Raw genomic sequence first — 15,465 nt, forward strand, 5'->3', positions numbered from 1 at the left:
TCCATTTAAACGTATCGCCGATGCTGGGAACCGTTGCAGCTGCATCAGCACCGTGAATCATTTGTCACGTTTCAAGCCCGAAATTCTAAAATTACGCGACATGCTTTCGGAGCTTCGAATGACTCCTCGGAGAATTCGTAGAACACCTGAAACTCGAGGAGGACTCGACAAACAATTGGGGATTAATCCCCTGGGCCAATTGTCGTCTCTTCTTTTTTTATCTCCACGCAATTTTCAACGTAGTATCTTTAAAAATTTTTGTTTCGGAGAATCATTTGATTATAGGTTGCAAAAGTCTTTGGTGGAAAAGAAATTTTCAAAGAAATATTCAACGCTGCGATGCAGAATCATAATTCGAGCTATGCATATTTAACATCTTGTAGAATTACGTCGATCGAGGAATAGTTGTAATTTTTTCTTTACAGGGGATTTTTCTTGCATGATAAAGCTGGCAACAAAAGCTAATTTCCATGATGCAGACCCGGCGAAGAAATAGAGACAGAAGGGCTTTGTGGAGTTTTAATTACGTAGGGCAACTCTCAAGAAACACGCGAAAGAGAAAGGCTTTCGTTCTTTCCCTTCACTTTTTTTCATTAAGATTACACTCGACCGAGCTCCCTAAACAAAACGTTCGTTTTCCTGTTACCTGCTGTCAAGACGTAGAAGCGTGTCGGATGAAACAGAGCAGAAGAAGAAAAAAATACGCCACGTGGCTGAGAAGAAACAGGCGAAGAATGTGCACGCGTATAAAACAGAGGGAAAGTAGCCGAGGTATTTCAAAGATGAGAGACCACTTTGCGTTTAGAAGGAACTCCTTTACTTTCACGGCTTACTAAATGCACCGGCTATGCTCGAAGGAAGAACAGGCTTCCGGGGTAAGAGCGGCTGGATGAATGGGAAAAAAAGGAAAGAGCAGGGAGAAGAAAGGGCGAGAAATGTCGCGCAAAATGGGCCTTTTCTGTCCGAAACCAGGCGACGATTCAACACTTTATCCGTCCGTGGGATTTGTAGGTCACCTCGCGCAGTTTGTTTGACCACGAAATTGCATAATTAACACCTCGTGTTGGTGTGGCGTCAAGGACGGCGAGTCTCCTGCACGTGTTATCCCGCTTTAATCAAACGTTAACCTAAAATGTTCACTTTAGACTATTCCTCTGGACACCACTTTACAAGTGTTTCTCCGAAAAATTTCAGAGCTTTATTTTCGAATCTCCAAATACCTAGATTTGTAAAACTTTGGTCATTCAAGTTAAGACTTGACCATCTCGAAAGAATGTACGTTTAATGATCGATGAGTCTGGTTTGGAGATCGTTAGATGCAATTGACGTATCGTATATCTAGGAACTTTTGAACCAGTCATCACAGGTGCAGAAGAAACGTGTCCGAAGAAGAATTCAAGTTTCTCGAGGATGAGAGGACGTACCTTTTATCACGGTACACACAATTTCCTTGAAAGGTGTGACGTTTGCCGAACAAGTTAGTCCTAGGAGCTTTTCTCCGACATATCACAGGCAGAAGAGATAAACTCGACTGGTTGGAAAAGCTGAAAAGCACCGGAGGAACTGTTTGACGCTCGCGACCGTCGAAAGATGAGATTCCAGGCTTTGAGACTAAGCTTTCGACTTTCTTCCCTTTCACGCCTACGTTTTCTAGACTACTCGAAGAAATTCGAGGTTCTCTTTGACGAAAAAAGCTCATACAGACAAGGTCCGTCAGCGACGATCCTCTATGTAAACGTACATGCACGTAGAACGCTTAGATCCGAAGATTGTTTCGCTGTCTGCACGCGCGGCGTAATCCTCTCGCTCGAGCAAAGAAATTTCGCGATAAGTTCGCGACGGATGGGAGCGTCGGGCAAAGCCAAAGGAACGAGATATCGAAGGCGATTCGAGATAAAATTCCGGTGACAAGACTTAAATCTCGACGCGAAACTTTCAAGTTGTCTTTCCCTGATTTATCGATACAACAGTTCTTTTGATTCTTCCGTGCTTCATGCACGATCGAAACTAATTCGTCTGAGGTCACCGTTTTTCAACCTATGATTTCAGAAAAAATTTTTAAATTAGTTTTCCCCTGTTTTCTCAACCGTATTTAATAACGCGAGGTTGGTGGAAAAAGTCGAGTAGTGGCGTAACAGTGGTCGAAATAAAACAACGCGGTAACTTTTCATTGTTTGAAATCTTTCTGGAGACGCTAGCCAGAGACCCTTTTAAGTTCTTCTAGCGCCTTAAGAAGCACTTTTTTAATAATCAACTCGAAATATACGGGTGCAAAGTAAACGTTAGTCGCGAAGATTACGAGAAATAACGTCAAGAACAGTAAAGTAGGTTCTCTTTGATAATTAATGTACGTTGTACGAATAGCATGGGAATTTCGTTTAGCAAGTTAGTACATGCGATTAACGGATATGCATAAGAAATTGTAGAGGCTATTCATTGCCGTCAGAATGGGTAATTTTTTACTGGACTTTTACGACTATGGCTAATCATATTACATAGTACGGTTTTGCCGTGTATGAAAAGACCGATTGGATCCAGGTTAATGTTTCCGACGATAAATAGGAATTATCGGCAATTTCGCGGAATCCAAAGGAAATAGTCGTACGCCATAAAATGATCGTGCAATTCTTTCTTCGAAAATCGAGAAACGAACAAGCTATAAAACAACGTCTTGATCGTTTTACAAAACTAACGGTCGCGTTCCGAATCGAAAAGAAAAGAGAAAAGTATCAAATCGAATATGTTTCGAGGAAAATCCATTTTGCTTGACTGCTAGGTTCAATTTTCCGGTTACCTTTTCTTTTCTCCCGACTGACAGAGGTATTTCTCATCGAAAAATTATGGACAGATATACGAGCCTGTTCCAGCCATCCTTTTGAACATTTAATAGAAAAGAGATCGATATTAATGTCGCCTAAAAGGAGCAGGATAAAAAACGGAATAAAAGCACGGCACAGGTATAATCAACGAAACGGGTATGCTGATAGAATATCGCGAAAGAGGGAAAACGAAACGTGTCGTAGAAACGAGAAATAGTATCAGCGGAAGCTTCGTGCAGGCTCGTACGTTTTCGAGGTGGATACCATTTTAATTACAACCACCGTCCATAAGTCGATCCGTACGAGAGACAACATTTTCTCGGTTTAATTAAGCGACCCTAGCTTCCGCTTTGCTGAGGTTTCTTTCGTGGAACGAACGGTTTCGTTGGACATTGATTTATTCAATTACTGTTGAAAAAAGTGGATTTTCTTATTAAAAAGAGGATCAGAGCGCGCGGTTAAATTACACCGGACCTACGGTTCACCAACAAATTAAAGAAAAAGCAAATTTGTTGATATACCGCACGCAACCGAATTACGGGAAATTTCAACATTACAACGTCACGTAAATATGCAAAGCGAGTTTGCCTCTCGATTCCACGAGATATGAAGCGCTCCCTCTTATTTACCACGTTTATTAGCAAGCGGAAATTTTGCTTCGGTTAAATGACCCTTTTGCGCGACCACGTCCCCGTCTCTCGATGTCTACGTGTTTATCCGGATTTATAATTTGCGTTCGTGCGTGGTCTTTCGCGTCGATTCTTTCGGCAAACATTTTACAACGATTCGCGCCAACCACCAAAACTTTTATGGACGGAGTTCCACTTTTGAAAATAGTACACTTTCGCGACCCACTCGCCTGTGATGCATTATTTTGCAAAGTTCCGAACTTCCAAAGCGTAGAATATGGATATGCATCCGTTTCGGTGCCGAGACTTCATCGACGAGGAAAAGAACGAGTAAACCTCGTATCGGGATCGATAAAAGTTTATCAACGAAAATGGGAAGACTTCGATCGGGAAGAACGGCCGTGAGAGAAAAATTGTGGACTCACCAATTAAATTTCTGGGACACGGTGTGTTTGGCGAAACGTCGATGCCATCTGGCTTCGTACTTTACTTTTCCCCATCTGGCAGCTTCCTCTCTGAAGGATGTCGATAAAATCATTCGAGAGGTCATCTAATTGTTTTCCTCGGGAAGTTCCAGCGAAAGGGGGCGCCTCGTCTTGACGTCGTGACAAACGACGCCTCTCTCAGTCAGACTCTCCACTCGTTCCTATGGAAAAAAAAGCGCAAAAACTCGCGTCGATCAACGAAAGGATAAAAGGACAGTGACCTCTGAATTTTCTGGAATAAGGAAGAACTTCGATATCCACGAGCGTGGAGTCTCGAGAAAATTCAAAATCGGACCTACCTTTTGTTTTTCTCGACGATGCTCTCAGGAGAGTTGGCCGCAATTTAGAAAGTTTTTGAGAACAAAACGCGAAAGGAGAGGCCACGATTAAGAGGGAAAAATTAGAATTAAAAATTTTAAATCCGACCTCGCCACGCTATTGTAGAAACGCGTTATACGAAGAGTTCTCGAGACTAAGGGAACAAAAAACAACAGAAGCGAGGGAACGGAAAGCAAGCTGGATCTTTCGCGATAGTTTTATAATTAAACTTTTGAAAATTTCACGATACGGCTCGCTCAGTTTCTTCTCCTCTTAAACGGGAAAATAAATTCTTAACGACAGCGTAACTACATTTTTATTCGCCATCGAGTTTCAAAGATAATAAGACGATTTTTCGATTCCAGAATGCTGGATTAAGTTAGTTCGTTGAATGAAGACTGTAATAACCGTCGACCGATATTTATTGGCCAGTTTTCGACCGGGGCTTAAACTCGAATTATCTTCTTCTTCCGTCTCTGTCATCCACCTCACGAATTCAGCTTCCTTCCTCGTTACGCGTGCACCTTTCACCCTTTTCCGCGATGCGTCCAAAGTTTTACGAAGCCACGAGTCTGGTAGCACCACCGCTGCTTTCCAAACAGGGGTTGTTACCACTTTTATGAGGGAGATTTCGAGCTTAGCCGGGCAGATAACTTCGCTACGCTCGTCGCTTAATCGGCCTCCGACCCAACTCCTCTTCCACGCCTTCAACTCTTTTTTTGGTGAGCAGTTTTAACCCCTATTCGTTCGCGGTCTCGCCCCTTCCTTTCGAATCAAACGATTCCAGGATCAACCGGAACGGACCGTTTTAGCTTCAACCGTGTACCAGCCTTGATTCCTTTCTATATTTTTCGTGATGGGAATATGGAGATTCGACGAAATTGCCTCCCTTTTATTGCTTCAGAAGAAATAAAGCGAAATTCATTGACGCGATCGGATCGTGCTTTCTCATCGAATCGTTTCGATTTATTAAAGATTCTTTATCGACGCGAATAATATTTTGGACGTATTACTTAAGAAATTTGCGCAGCTTCTAAATTGTTGAACGCACCTTTTGTGAACTTTCGGAAGCGGTGTAACAAGACTAAACGAATATAACAGGATTCAAGCAGGTGTATCGTGAAATGTACAATACGGATCGTAAATTGAACAAGCCACGAATGGAGACGAAAAGACACCAGGGACAATGATCAGAGGGAATTTTAGAGGATCGCGTATCCATTTTGCATCCTGGCGTTCTCGCTGTAAAGCTATCTCTCGATTCACGCCACTCGTAGCTTCTTTCTACTTTGAATAATCCACACTGAATATCCCGAAGCCGAGCCGAGTCTCAGAGAATTATTTAAAGTCGCTTAGGATCAACCGCGTTCAACTGTGTCGACCATTCTGGACGCGAATGTGCTTCATGCGCTTTCTCGACTTTGTAATTTTAATTTAACCATAGTTCTACCAAGAATTTCATTGTACTCGATGCTTTAAAGCGCACCGGTAAAGAACGGGAAACATTACCGCATTTTTATTTTCACGTTTGCTCGCGGAATTATACGGATGGAATCGCAATTATTCGATCGCAAACGAAGCGCGAGGGATTAACTGTAAATTTCACGATTCAAAGAAATTGTAGAATAGCGAGTCGGTGATCGTCGCGATGATCAGACAATCGGTAGAGACTCTTACGCGTTTCAAAAGATTTCCACACTAATTGAACGTACCATTGAACTCTCCCTATCGAGTCAATCACGAGAACACTCGCTTTCAATGTTCGCTCTCATCAAACGCAATTCTCATCAACCGTCGTAAATTACATCGTAATCAATACTCCTTCGATTGCTTTGACCTCGTAAATGCATCGAATAAAGCAATGCGGTTCAAATACTGCGAAACTTTTATTCTCGCGTGTCTTCTGGTGTATTCCACAGTTTCACACTTATCCTTTCACATTACTTTGTACTTCGATCTACAAATTTTTTAATTTATATATATTCTATATAGTATCGCTGCGTGCATCGCGTACGACACATCGTATGACGCGATATAATTGTTAAAAAGTAATGAAGCAGTGTGGAGATATACAAAGAGAAACACAGACGTACAGAGAGTTAGTGGCGACAAACAGAGAAGAGGAGAGGGTTTAATTTATTCATTGACACCCGAAGCATTTTAGACAATAAAACAGTATCGGTTTTTCTGAATATATCGAATCGAACAGCGCAGCGAAACGAGGCTCGTTTTTGGACGACAGCCGCGATGGGGATGGTCGCCAGAAGGGGTGGGTTAGTTTCATTTAAGCGTATCAACCGGTGAATGTGGGCCGGTGTTCTGGTCCGGGCTAAAAACGCCTATACGATACTCCGCTATCGAACAGTTCTCATCTCCGTTTAACTTTAACAGCGCCACCGGTCTCCAAACAGGCTTCCGGCTCCCAGCAAATGCATAAAAATTTCATCAAATGGCATCGGTTACCGCTCCAAGACTAACGTGTACGTAATGAAAGCGCTACACGTGCCGCGAGAAATAACGATTCTTTCCGCCGTTTCGTCCCTCTATCTTTTTTCCCCTCCACTTCGAAAATATGCGGGAGGGGATGAAAATGAACTCGCCGGTACTCGACCATCCCTCGGTACCGCCGGTTTCCGAATATTTCGGTAATTGATATTTCGGGTTCACCCGCCCGGTCGTTTGTTTTTCTCCCTCGAGTTTTTTCCAAACGCGATCTCGCGTCCGTCGATAGAGAATACTTTTGAAAGCTGAACGAATTTCTGTCGACGGATTGTTCGGATTAATCTATTCTCGTTTTAATTGATTTGCTACGCGGTTGCTTCTTTTTGTCGACGAAACGTGTCGTTATTACTACGAAGATTGTTTCGATCGTTCCGTTGTAAAGGTATAAAGTTCAAAACTGCCCGCAAATTCGTTCGTTTTGTTTTTCACAAAGAAGTCCCTCTAGTAAAGTCTTTCTATTTCAGTGAAATAACACCGTGATATACGTAATTATATCAGTAGCTTTTTCCCATCGCGCCGATCTACGTTACCCACATTGTCAATGTAATCTACGTTTAATTCTGTCATAAGTCTTCCCCCATTATTTTCATTTAATCTAAGTTTAATGCTACCATTAGTTCTCTCACTATTCCAAGGTACCTAACCTTTAGAGATGGTATAACTGCGCCAAAAAGACTCAGGACTGAAGATCACCGGACTTTTTTGTTAAATTTTTACGCGAGACCCTTAAAGATTTTCCGATCGTGGAATTGAAATGTTGAACAGGTAATTAGTTATGCTTAAAGGAACAAGCTTATCTAAATTGATTATAAAAGAGCCAGATAAGATATGTAGCGCGCAAGGCAAAAGGAAAGAGACAGAATTCACCTCATAATCTACGTAACAAGCGGCCTCTCCATCCCCCTTCTTCCATCGTTCCCGTTGAAGGGGCCTCTTCAATAAATCACGTGCTCCAACGCCGTGTAAACAGGACTGACTTAATAAATCTAATTATCTGCGGACGGTGAACGTTCCTTCGAGGAAAAATAATTTATCGCGAAGAATTTTCGGTGCCGATATCGCGCCTCGAACTCGATCGTCTTTCAAAACTGTCTGTGAGAGAATATTTATTAGCTTTAAAAAGGGGCGAAGGGGTGGCAACGTTTTCCTCCGCTATCGGACCAATGTTGTAGCATACAAATTTTATGGAAATTTCTGCCTGAATATCGTACACGATGTCGGAATAGTTTCTATAAATTGCGCGTGTAAATTTAACTGATAAATATCTCCCGATTCCCATGTCACAAGGAATTTCAGGATGTTTGAAAGGGAGAACATTGCTAAGTTATTTAATGAGACTTCTGCAAGTTCCTACTTTATTCCCGCGCTTCTATGTAGCTCCTCTTTCCCCTTACTTCGCTTGATTTACTTTTCTTCCCCCCCGAGTCGCCCCTTTCCTATCGAACTTCCTTTCCCACGGAACTTTGTGATTACGGATTTGATAGCGTTTTTCTTTTTTACGAGATTCCCTCCAACACGGAATCTGAACGGGGTAATCGGGCCGCACGATCTTCGAATTTAACCCCTTCTTATAGATCACTTCTACTTTCTATTTAAAATTCCGAAAAAGACACGAAATATTTTCTCTGCATTTATGATAAAAAGAGAGGGTGAACATGTAATTATTGTTTCTCAAAATGAACAAAATTTACATTCATTTCATAAACTCGATACAAACACGAACAGGAGATTCCTAAGTTTATTCTCGATAAGAGACCTCGTACACCTCGCCGTATTTTCTCCGTGCGACGCAGTTCTCGCATCGGCATTCAGCCAGGCACCATCCTCTCGGCTATGAAATCTTGAGCGAAACGGAAGATCGGTCGATTCTCGATAGCCAGATTTCGTCTTTGCCTGGCGATTTCCGACTCCAGACGATTTTACGACACTCCTCCCCCGCGTTCCAAACTTCTCGATCAATTTTATTAGCATGCAATTCCCAGATTAACGTGGCTGTAAACGTTCCTCGAAATTGTTTGTCGCCCAGCTCTATCTCCTCCTTCCGAAGGCCATTGAATTTCAACATGTTCGATATATTTACGCAAGGATTAACTATTAAAATTTATGATCAGTGTGATAACTATTAGACAAATGTTTATGCAAATTTACTTATTAAATTAGAAATATATTCGGATATTTAAATGAACTGGTTTCGAGAACAGGTTCGAGGCGTTACCATTAAAATGCTTTCGTATCGCTTTGAATATTTTTGAATCGCATTTAAGAATTCTCCGGAATAAAATAGGAAATCGAACGTAAAATCTCCGATTGGTTCGAACAAGGAGGTCCTCTATGTACAGAATTTCCAAGCCACTCGAACATTTTTCACCGACCTCATTCCCTGTACTCTTCGCCGTTTTCACCTTGTTTCCCGCGACTTTCTCAATCTTATCTTCGAGTCAATTTACCGGCGTCCTATTTTTTAAATTCTTTCGTTCCGGCATTTTCGTCGCTTCCTCCAATTTTTCCCACGACATCCCTCTTTCGTCCAACGACTTCGTCCCTGGCGCCGTATTTCCTCTCCGGTCTCGCGCGAGACTTCTGCCTCGTGCTACTCGTGTCAGGTCCTCTCGTCGACGTTGCATAAGGGCCCGTCATCTCGATTTTACCCCGCGGTGGAAATAAAATTTCCTTCGTGCAACGAACGTCGTTACTCGCGCTCCTGCAACTTCCTTCCTCCTTTCCTTTTCGCCTCGCAAACCATCGCGCGGAGGCCCGTAAAAACCGTTCCACCGGCGGAACGAAGCTCTAACAAGTTAAATGCTACCCTTTCTTCGCTGCACGAAAGATTTCGTCCCTTAATCTCGTGGCCCGCTACGTGATCCATCATTCTACGAAGTCAGCTTTCTGGTAACCCCTAATCCCGCCGTTGCTGTTATCCAACGAGTGTTCAACGTTGATTGTTTGCCTGTTATTTATATCGAGTACACCAGAAGGAACTTCCGATCAATCGTGGTTTCAGGTCGGTTTACGACTTCTTCGAAGACCGTCGAATAATTGATCCAAGTTCGGTGCTCGAGAAGTTCCGAAATCCACTTTAAAGCCACGAGAAGTGGCATTAAAAGCATCGCGTTCGAAGAATAGAATTCCTTACGAGCTACTTTTGGACTCGAGAACGCTCTGCTAGTTTTGTAAAGGTAGTTAAATAGTCCTTACGGTTTTTTCTACGTATCTTTCGAACGAGGCGCCGAGACATTTTCTATCAGCGATTTCATTCGGTTCCTCCCTTCGGAGCGTGTTCAATATTATGACTAGATGATGAATCGCCAAGAATGGCTTTATAAACCTTTCTACGCCTACAGGAGCATCTTCCAACCGTGTGCCACTATTTCACGTTCCCTCTCTCGGTTCTCGCAATTTTAACATCGTTTCCAAAAAGATATACAACCCTCGCGAGGGGAGCATATTAAATCTCGCCCAAAAATTGTTTCACTGCCGGAAGAATGACGTCTGGGATGCGTGAAAGGTAGAAACAATGTTTCATTGTCAGAAATATAACATTTCTACGTGTATTACCCCCGTTGCGAGACTATTCATACCGCGTTTAAGGAAATATGTACAGTGGACATTTTTACGTTTTTCAAGTAAGAAGAATGTGATAGCGATTTGAGATCGATGAAAAGGTTCAGAAGGGCGAGATAAATAATTCGTCCTCTCGATACGAGCGTTGGCCACGGTTTAACAGTTTCGATGGAGCAATCGAGAGCAAGTTTGATAGATCGAACCACAGACGTTGGTAATGCGCGGTGGCGATTAAGCAAGACGCCATTCGAGGTTGTAATTACGATGATCGAAGAAGTTCGATGAAACCACCCAACGTCAGTCAGCAGCCGTGCCGATCGCCGCTCCGAGTTTTCAAACATCTGCAACCACGACTGCGTTCGTTTGCAGCCGCGGCCAACGAGATTTCGACGCTTTGCTCGAAACCTTAACGAGAGAATCGAGAGTCAGGAACGACGTGAAACTTCGGCCTGGAACTTGCCGCGATAGCCAGCGTTTCCAGCCCTAGACGTCTGAACTCTTGATCGAGGGTAATTACGTTGGGAACGAGGTTGATCCTCGTTACAATAAACCAATGCACGGACAGGAACTTCTGGCTAATAACGTGTCATCGATTTTTCAACGGTTAACTGTAGCTCTAACTTAATAATTATATAATTACTAGCCAACTTAATTACACTTACATTGTCAGAGACTTCGAAGATTATTTCCAGTTTCATAAAAGCACGAATGTTTTTCGCGATGATAAATGCATTCGTACGATGAATCTTAATTCATTATTTCACGTCACCCACAGAAAAAGATGGATGCAAACGAGTTTCGTAACTTATTACGGTACTTTATGACATAAAGTTAAATGAATTCAGGCAAATGAATTCAGTTGGCAAAAAAGCGAACGTACGGAATTGAATATCAGGATGCACGCTAAAAGAAATGGATGTAAAAATGTTGTGCTCTTTCGGAATAATTACTTCCTGTTAAACATTGTCCGTTTTTGCCGAGTTATCGATCTCGGCGTTCTTTTCGGTCCCGGGGGAGCCACGTTATATTCCCGTTCCATCGGAAACGACGAGATTTGACGGAATTTAGTTTTGATGTGATGCTCCGTTCTGTGGCAATCCGGCAAAGGCAGTACCTCGTCGATATCGACGACACTTCCCCGATATCTTCTTTCTTTCTGCTTCGATCTTTCAGTTTGATTTTAGCGTACAAATCGCATCGAAAGTGGGCCACAGGCAAACAAGCTTCGTTTATTTCCGCTTTTCCCGGGATCAATCGCGGTATTTTTACGAAAAACTTTTGTCGGGCGCAAAAACCAAAATCAATTAACGATTATATATAAAATTCACTACCTGCGATATCGCTTTCGAAATGATAGCCCGCAGTTATAGAAAAAGACGAAAAAAGATATCCGCGAAATACCAATTTTATTTCAGATATTGAAATATAAACCGACTATTAATATGACATGGTGTTCCTTTCGGATAGACAGAGGGGAAAAATCCAGCTTGTCTTTTTCGTGTCGGTAGAAGCCACTTTTTCCCCGGAGGGCGGCAAATGACCCTTCGTTTCTCTGGTTATCGAAAATTGATTGATTTTTTGTTCCAACGCAGCATCGGAAGAAAATTGACAACGATTTTGTCCAGAATTCTAGATACACGTTAAATTGGAGCCATTCACGTACAGAAATGAATGAAATTCGATCGACTCGTACATTTTCAAGCACGATCTCCGTGTATTCAGCATATTCCCATGAAAGCGCGACGTGCGCTCACCGATTCAATTAAATGGCACCGTGATTTCACTAAACGGGTACGCGGAATCCGCAAGGCATTGAAAGGGCAACGATATGTCTGTTCTTTCTGGATCGTGCAGCACGCACAGGATTCGATTACACGTACACACACTGGTCGAATAGCAAACAGAAGGTCCATCGAAGGGAGAAAACACGCTCGTCCATTTCTGTCATACCGTTTCGTATTGTTCCGTTCGAATATACGTTCAGAAGCTGGCATACCTCCGCTACTGATCCTCGATTTCTCTCTACCGCGACGATCGCTACGTTATTTCCGGTGAGATTGTCGACAGGGCTCGGGGTAAAGTTATATCGCATTTCCGATTTCCCATCATCCACCGATACTTCAACTTTCCGTAATTGACGAACCGTGGAGAGACTCCATCCATGTATCACCGACATACACTCCTCGAAATCTTCAACTTCGCGTTATTACTATCGGTTTACTGTCGATTTTATAAGGTAAAGCACTTCCGCCGGGAATAAACTCCATTTGTTTGCTGAAATTTTTACGACGCAGAATTTTCGATTCTCTGTTTTAAACCGCTAACTGATGCTACGATGAAACCGGACATGAAAGCTTTATGTTTATTGTTATAAATAATTAGTGTATATTAAATTATGACTGCTCAATTTCGGATATCGTAATTCATTTTTAATATTTGCAATCCTTTTATCCGCGCTTTAATTATTGAACGAAGTTAATCGCAGTAGTATGCACAGTGCATAGTCAGACATGTAAACTCATAAAATACAGAATATGTGATAAACTTTTATGCATTCAATCACTACACTGTCCGTTTATTTCCCCCATAATCTAAACTGTAAGCTCCGAAAAAGAGCATCGGTTGGCGAACCTTCGTTTTGAAAAGTGGATCAAGGAGAGGAGGCGATCGGTTCGATCGAGGATCGATTCGCGAACCATTTAGAATCCGGATGATCCGACTGTATGATGTTCGTTTATCCTCTCAACGATAAGCCGTGGCCGAGTGTCGTCGCAAAAAGACGCCGCTTTCCAAGGGTGTTCCTCGCGAGACGCTTCCTGGGGTCGTCGTCGTTTCTCATCGATAACCTCCTTTTTCCGAGGTACAGAGAGCTACAATCTTTAGAACGTCACGAAGATTACTTATCGTCGTTGCAAAAACTGATTGCTTCGTGGCTGGCTCGCTGATCGATCGACGCGGGCGTTGATTCATCGCGCTAAATAACCCAGGAAATTGAAAATGATGCGCTGAAAACGAGCCGCCCCTCTCGTCAGGGATTTAAAGCTCGTAAACGCTCGCGGAAAATTTCTACTTTGCAAAATCGTAATACCGTTATTAAATCGTCGGTTGTGCAATTCTCCTGCAACTCCGATAATAACAGTGTCAGAAAATTTCGTATTGTTTTCCAATGTTTCGGACCAACGTGGATAAATGTTTAATTTGCGGATTATTTCCGCGTTTTTAAACAAAGAAACGGAAACTTCAAATGGCCAGTTACATTGCCAATATTTCAGGATTTTCGCGATCGATATGTTGTATGTACATAACATGTGTTGTATGTCAATATAACATTGGCAATATTTGAATATAACATTGGCAATATTTCAGTATTTGTTACAAAATTGTAAACCTTGAAACATTGACGTTGTATATTCGAGATTTTTTCTAGTATCCGTTTCATGAGTATTTAATGAATTCTCTAGGAAGCTTTCGGTGTTCTTGTTTCTAGTCGATGTTCGCGGTTTCGTGGATCCGCACATTCTCTCTGTAACCGATCCGCTAACATCGAACTTTGCGCGTAAAGATCTTGAAGATCCTCGAACTTCCAAACATTCGACTCGGAAGACCATATCGTATACAGTAATTGCAAAGCCTCGATCAACGGTATTGGAAGCCCAAATACTAGCAATGCACTCAGTCTGTTTATTACGCGATCGTCTTAATTGACCGCAGCTTTGATCGTTATTGGACTTCCCTATTACATGTACACCGATTTACAGTGTTCGTATGATCGGAGAAATACAAACAAGTTTCCTTCTGAAACGTTTTTTTCAATTCGTGTAATAAAATTTATATTACATTAGTAGTAGTTTGTATCCATAAAGGCAAACATGTACAAACTGATAATTTAATATTCCACATTTTACAGGTATCGCGTAATGTAATCGTGTTGCATTTTTTAATAATATATGGCTTCAATATGTTTTTCTCGTGAAACGAGTATACGCTTGAAAAATCCATTGTATATTCTGTAATGAACATCTTGTTCAGCATTTTGTTTGCCATTTGTATTTGCCCGAGAAAAACGGAAGCGGATATATTTCGTTTGTTGATCAGACTTCTAGTTTTCAATCTCGGCAATATTATTTCCAGCAATTGTTCAGTGTTATTCAATCTCCTGCGTGTTATTTTAACGCGATGTATCGCGATATCACGGTCGTTATCGATTTACGGAACTCGTAATGTAATTTAACGGGGATGAAGCGATCGATCTTCGATTTATTCAGCGCACGCGAACCTATGTTCTGTGAATTCTTCGGTGAAATAAAAAGTATAGTAGTACAAAACCATCTTTAATTATGCATCCCGCTTTGATGCATTGGCGCTCGTAAATAGGAGCGGCTGTGACATTCGTTATATCAGAAATAATTTTGTTTCTTACTTTGTCGACGTACTTCGTAAAAGAATAAGTATTCGAACTCAATCGAACTAGATGAGTTGCCCGTAACGTTTCCTTCTTTGTTTTATTTCGATGCACTCTGTATATGCTTTATCCAGATTCGCAGTGTGTTCTTTCCAATTCTCGTTTGTTTCATTTGCAGAGAGGAATATGTTGCCTTGATTTATATTCAAAGGAAAAAATGAATAGATGGACAGACTCTATTTACGAATAACGGGGATCTCGAAATATGCATCGAACGCGAGTGATCAACGATACCGTAATAAGATTTTTACGTATTCCTGCTGTTCTATCCTTTTAGGTCCGGTATTTCATACGGTAACAATAATAATAGTAGCGCGTCCTCGGTGAAAGGTATGAAATGTGAAATATGGAAAATGGAAAGAACATCGAGAATGTAGATCAAACAGGGTCGCGTAAAATTACGGACACGATAATTAACCTTTATAGATATAATATTAAATATTCATCATGGTATTGAATTAAACTATTGCTCGATAACGTATTAAATTCCGTGTAATAACACGGGATATTAATATTATAGCAGTGACGCAAAGTGCCACATTGAGAGTTCGCTAATCGAATTATGCGCCTATTAATTTCTATTGTGCACGTGATGATTACATCGGTTCAAAAATATTACATATACATTTCTACGTAGGTTTGCAGAAATACCAGTTTACCAAGAATCATTTTGAACCTATGACATGCAA

General features: G+C 41.7%; 1 protein-coding gene and 1 long non-coding RNA gene across 5 annotated transcripts in view; one reads left to right on the forward strand and one right to left on the reverse strand.

The window, feature by feature from the left end:
• LOC143264605 (uncharacterized) overlaps positions 1-15,465 on the reverse strand; it is a 71,922-nt gene that overhangs the window by 45,367 nt on the left and 11,090 nt on the right. Inside the window, exon 2 of the long non-coding RNA XR_013038405.1 lies at positions 3,874-4,094. This is a non-coding gene — a long non-coding RNA (uncharacterized LOC143264605). The remainder of the gene's footprint in view (positions 1-3,873; positions 4,095-15,465) is intronic.
• The window catches only part of LOC100882227 (lachesin), an 83,761-nt gene that overhangs the window by 33,102 nt on the left and 35,194 nt on the right, over positions 1-15,465 (forward strand). The window lies entirely within an intron of this gene.

Source organism: Megachile rotundata, chromosome 6 (genome assembly GCF_050947335.1).
Source record: "Megachile rotundata isolate GNS110a chromosome 6, iyMegRotu1, whole genome shotgun sequence".
NCBI classification, from domain to species: Eukaryota; Metazoa; Arthropoda; class Insecta; order Hymenoptera; family Megachilidae; genus Megachile; species Megachile rotundata.